Raw genomic sequence first — 6,183 nt, 5'->3', positions numbered from 1 at the left:
TTTTTTCATCTTTTATTCTTTGATTCATCTTCCCTTCTTTCTTTCCTTTCAATTCCAGTATAATTAATATACATTGTTATATTGGTTTCAGGTATACAAGTTAGAGATTCAACAGTTCTATACCTTACATAATACTCATCACGATAAGTATACTCTTAATGCCCTTCACCTATTTCACCCACAACCCCACCCACTTAACCTCTGGTAATCATTAGCTTTAAACATCCTTTCTTGAACCAAAACATTCAATAAAAGTTGTTCATGAAAAATTAACTTTTCAGATACTTTTGCAACTTAAAATTCAGATGCGTGTTATTCAACAGGGACTCTGTATGTAAAAACCAAATGTAGTTTTAATTTCTTCTTATAAACAAATAAATCCTAGTGCAGTTCTTTGCTACAGAACATTTTTGGCAATGAGAGTAATGCAGACATCTTCTAGTGCAGGCCAGCACAATAAGCTTCAAAGATAGCTCAAGACCCTGTTGGCTTGATGGCTTTACTCATGATAACCAGTTGTGATGTTTACCGTTCACAGAATGTCTTATTTGACAGCTTTTAGAAGACCAATTAGCCAGGCTTATATGTGGTAACAAATACTGATTTCATGGAAACGTCTGATCCTCTTTATAGCTTTCCTCCTTCCAAAGAACATGTTGTGGAAATTAACAGGATGAAGTTTAACTATGGTAGAAGTGGACTGCCAGTCTTTTTCTGGTGTACCATTAAAAATAAAAAATACAGGTATATAACACTAGCAAAAGATTATGTCTTGATTACATTCCAAAAGGCAGATACGCTGCAAACCTGCAGATATTTCATGTATTATGTTTGGCACATGAAAACTAAATTTTGTCCCTAACTGGGTATTGCAATTTGCTGTGCAGATTTTCATCCTATTTTATTTATGGCAAGGGATATACATTTTGCAGGGCTGGATCTATCCATTTCTGCCTGTAACAAACACCCAAACATCCTAAAATTTTAATTATAAGACAGAAAAGTGTGAAGTAAAACTCTAGAGAACATCAAAGGAAAATGGCCATGCATCTGCTCTTTAATGTTTTCCTATGATATATTAAAATAAAAACAAAGTTTAAGTCTCTTCACAAGTAGTAACGTATATTCTTTGGATTTTTTTCAGCCACAGCAACTGGATTCTCTTTTCTGATTTTTGCTTCATCTTTTGCTTTGTAATCATATGGACAGTTGTGCTTCTCGGAGTAATGGTGAAGTCCACAAAACAAATTTCCACATCAGCAGTCAAACCCTGTAAGGCCAAACTTTCTTTCTGCACATAAAACATCTCTTCTTTGGTTTCAGCAACCCAGGAGCTTTTCCTTCACTTTGAGAAGTACTGGACTGAGAAACTGATGGACTGGGCTGAGTGACAACTGGGTCTGATACCTCTGTTTTGGAGGTATTTATTTCGTCCTCTCGAAATGCTCATTTCTGTCATTTGGTGAGTTACAGGCAAGGCAGCCACCGCCCATTCCTTGATTTTTCAGATATGCTGCCAGCAGCACCTTCGCAGTTGTTTAAACTAGTCTCTGCTTTCTGTACAGTAGCAGAATCTGAGGTAGGACTGTTGGAACCACTAGACTTACTGGGCTCATTCTGCCACTATTTCTGCTGTCTCTGATGATTTTCTTTGTAGCAAACGGAATCTTGTTTTTTTATTATTATTATTTTAGCCATCCTGACAAGTATTAAGTAATATATCATGGTGGTTTTGATTTGTGTTTCCCTGATTATCATTTATTTGAGCATCTTTTCATGTATCTATTGGCCATCTGTCTATCTTCTTTGGAGAAATGTTATTCATGTCTTCTGCCCATTTTTTAATTGGATTACTTGTAGTTTTTGGTGTTCAGTTGTGTAAGTTCTTTATATATTTTGGATACTAAACCATTATCCAATACTACTCATTATCATTTGCAAATATCTTCTCCCATTCTGCAGGTTGTCATTAGTTTTGTTGATTATGGTTTTTGTTTTTGTTGTTGTTGATTACTTTCTTTGCTTTTCAGAAGCTTTTTTTTTTTTTTTAATTTTTTTCAACGTTTTTTATTTATTTTTGGGACAGAGAGAGACAGAGCATGAACGGGGGAGGGGCAGAGAGAGAGGGAGACACAGAATCGGAAACAGGCTCCAGGCTCTGAGCCATCACCCCAGAGCCCGACGCGGGGCTCGAACTCACGGACCGCGAGATCGTGACCTGGCTGAAGTCGGACGCTTAACCGACTGCGCCACCCAGGCGCCCCCAGAAGCTTTTTATTTTGATGTAGTCCCAACAGTTTATTTTTGCTTTTGTTTCTCTTGCTTCAGGAGACTTCTCTAGAAAGATGTTGCTACAACCAATGTCAGAGAAATTACTGCCAGTGCTGTCTTCTGGGATTTTTATGGTTTGAGCTTTCAAATTTAGGTCCTTAACTCATTTTGAATTTATATTTTGTCTATACTGAGAGAAAATGGCCTAGAAAATGAAACTAGAAAACTGCATGTTACTGTCCAGTTTTCACAATACCATTTGCTGAAGAGACTGTCTTTTTCCCATTGGATATTCTTTCTTGCTTTGTCAAAGGTTAATTGACCATATAGTTGTGGATTTATTTCTGTATTTTTTATTTTGTTCCATTGATCTAATTTTTATGCCAGTACCATACTGTTTTGATAACTACTGCTTTGTAATATAACTTGAAGTCCAGAATTGTGATGCCTCCAGCTTTGCTATTCTTTTCCAAAATTGCTTTGGCTATTTGCAATCTTCCATAGTTCCATACAAATTTTAGAATTATTTATTCTAGGCCTGAGGAAAATGCTGTTGGTATTTTGATAGGGATTGCATTACATGTGTAGATTGTTTTGGGTAATACAGACATTTTAATAATATTCTTCCAATCCATGGGCATAGAATGTCTTTCCAATTCTTTATGTCTTCTAAAATATCTTTTATTAGTGGTTTATAATGTTCAGAGTATAGGTCTTTCACCTTGTTAGGGATGCTTATTCCTAAGTATTTTATTACTTTGGTGTAACTGTAAATGGGATCGTTTTCTAAATTTCTCTTTCTGCCACTTCATTATTGATGTATAGAAATGTAACAGATTTCTATGCATTGATTTGGTATCCTGCAACTTTACTGAATTCATTGATCAGTTCTAGCAGGTTTTCGGTGGAGTTTTTTGGGTTTTCTATATATAGTACCACGTCATCTGCAAATAGTAAAATTTTACTTCTTCCTTACCAATTTGAGTGTGTTTTATTTTTTATTTTATGATTGCTATGGCTGGGATTTTTGGTACTATGTTGAATAAAAGTGGTGAGAGTGTACATTATTGTCTTCTTCCTGATATTAGGGGAAAAGCTCTCAGTACTTCCCCATTAAGGATGAGGTTAGCTCTGGGTTTTTCATATATGACCTTTATTATGTGGAGGTATGTTAACTAATAGTATGTTAACTATTAACCTAATTTTTGAGGGTTTTTGTCATGAATGGATGTTGTACTTTTTCAACATGCTTTTTCTGTATCTATTGAAATAATCATATGTTTTATCCTTTCTTTTATTGATGTGATGTATCACGTTGATATATTTGTGAATAATGAACTGTTCTCTCATTCTGGGAATAAAACCAACTTGATCATGGGGAATGTATTGTTTTAATGTATTGTCTTAATGTAAGTTTCAATGTATTGCTGGATCCAGTTTGCTAATATTTTGTTGAGGATTTTTGAAATCTGTGTTCATCAGAGATTTTGGACTGTAGTTCTCCTTTTTTCTGTGGTGTCTTTATCTGGTTTTGGTATCAGCATAATGCTGCTTCATAGAATGAATTTGGAAACTTTCCATCCTCTTCTATTTTCTGGAATAGTTTGAAAAAAAATGGGTATTGACTTTAAATGCTTGGATTAATTCACCTGTAAAGCCATCTGGTCCTGTACTTTTGTTGGGAGTTTTTTATTATTGATTCCATTTCATTTTTGATAATTGGTCCATCCAAATTGTCTATTTTGTCTTGATTCAGTTTTGGTAGGTTATATGTTTTAAGAATTTATCTATTTCTTCTAGGTTGTCCAATTTATTGGCATATAATTTTCATAATATTCTCTTATAGTTCATTGTATTTCTGTGGTGTTGTTATTTCTCTTCCATTTCAGATTTTGTTTGAGTCTTTTTTTTTTTTTTTAATGAGTATGGCTAAACATTTATCAATTTTGTTGATCTTTTCAAAGAACCAGCTCCTGGTTTCATTGATCTGTTCTTTTGTGTTTCTAGTTTCTTTTTCATTTATTTCTATTCTAATCTTTATAATTTCCTTCCTTCTGCTGGTTTTGGGTTTTGTTTGTTCTTGTCTTAGCTGTCTTAGTTTGTTTATTTGAATTTTTTCTTGCTGTTTGAATTAGACCTGTATTGTTATAAACTTCCCTTTTAGAGCTGCTTTTACTGCATCTCAAATATTTTGAACCATTGTTTTTTTTCATTTGTCTCTTTTTTTTTAATTTCTCTTTGATTTCTTACCCATTCAGTGTTTAATAGCATGTTTTTAATTTCCATGTAATTGTGCTCTTTCCAGATATTTTCATGTGATGGATTGCTAGTTTCATAGTGTTATGGTCAGAAAAGATGCATAGTAGGACTTCAGTCTTTATCAATTTTTTGATACTTGTTTTGTGGCCTAATATGTGATCTATTATGGAGAATGTTCCATGTACACTTAAAGAGAATGTGTATTCTGTTTTAGGATGGAATGTTCTGAATATATCTGTTATCTGTCTCGTCTAATGTGTCTTTCAAAGCCACTGTTTCCTTGTTGATTTTCTGTTTGCATGATCTGTCTATTAATGTAAGTGGGTTGTTAAAGTCCCCTTACTATTATATTACTATTGATTACTTCTTTTATGTTTATTGTTAATTTTTATGTATCTGGATGCTCTCATGTTGGATGCATAAATATTTACAATTGTTACATCTTGTTGTATTTTCCCCTTTATTATTATAGTGTCTTTCTTTGTCTCTTGTTATAGTCTTTATTTTAAAGTCTATTTTCTCCATACTTATATTGCTACCTTGGGTTTCTTTTGACATCCATTTGCAGGATAAATGTTTCTCCATCTCCTCATTTTCAATCTGTAAGTGTCCTTAGGTCTGAAATAAGTCTCCCACAGGCAGCATATAAGTGGGTCATGTTTTTTATCTACTCTGTCACCCTATGTCTTTTGACTGGAGCATTTAATCCACTTATATCCAAAGTAATTATCGATAGGTATGCAGTTATTGCCACTTGGTTTCTTGTTTCATTGTTATTTTTTTGAAGTTCTTCCCTGTTTCTTTTTTCTCTTGTTCTCTCATGTTTAGTTGACCTTCTTTAGTGACATACTTGAATTCCTTTCTATTTATTTTTTGCCTGCCTAACACTAGTTTTTGATTTGTGGCTACATCTTCTGCATATAGCAGTCTATATTAAGTTTATGGTCGCTTAAGTTTGAACGCATTCTTTACTCCTCTTTGCCCCCATGTTTTAGGTATATGGTGCGAACTCCACATTCTTTTTGCTTTTTGAGTCCTTTGACTGATTTTTATAGATGTACTTGTTTTTATCACTTTTGTGCTTTCTACTTTTATTACTCTTACTGTCTTTCCTTTCCACTCAAAGAGTCCCCTTTAATTTCTTGTAGGGCTCATTTAGTGGTCATGAATTCCTTTAGCTTTTGTTTATCTGGAAAACTTTATCTCTCCTATTCTGAATGCTTTCCATTACTCTGTCCTCCAGGTTGTTGATCTGAACCTTGCAAATTGAATATTCTTGGCTGCAGATTTTTCTCTTTCAACACTTGAATATATCATGCCACTCCTTCCTGCCCTGCAAATTTGTGCTGAAAAATCAGTTCATATCTTTATAGGTTTCCCTTATATATGGCTGTTTTCTTGTCTCTTGCTGCTTTTAAAATTCCCTCTTTATCACTACCTTTTGCCATTTTAATTACTATGAGTCCTTGTGTAGACCTTCTTGGGTTGATTTTTTGGGGGGCTCTCTGTGACTCCTGGATCTGGATTTCTGTTTTCTTCCCCAGATTTGGGAAGTTTTCAGTTATTACCTATTCAAGTAAATTTTCTGCTAGCTTTTCCCTCTCTTTTTTTTTTTTTCTGGGATCTCTATAATGCAAATGTTATAACACCTGA

At 34.1% G+C, this 6,183-nt stretch overlaps 1 pseudogene; it reads right to left on the bottom strand.

Annotated features, from left to right (window-relative positions):
* Positions 1-1,106: 1,106 nt before the first annotated feature.
* On the bottom strand, positions 1,107-1,698 carry LOC124521128 (AN1-type zinc finger protein 5-like; annotated as a pseudogene).
* Between the last annotated feature and the right edge of the window lie 4,485 nt (positions 1,699-6,183).

Source organism: Lynx rufus, unplaced genomic scaffold, assembly GCF_022079265.1.
Source record: "Lynx rufus isolate CCGP_SWC_20201006 ecotype Redwood Valley unplaced genomic scaffold, mLynRuf1.p SCAF_3, whole genome shotgun sequence".
In the NCBI taxonomy this organism is placed as follows: domain Eukaryota; kingdom Metazoa; phylum Chordata; class Mammalia; order Carnivora; family Felidae; genus Lynx; species Lynx rufus.
This window is presented reverse-complemented; position numbering and strand designations above follow the sequence as displayed.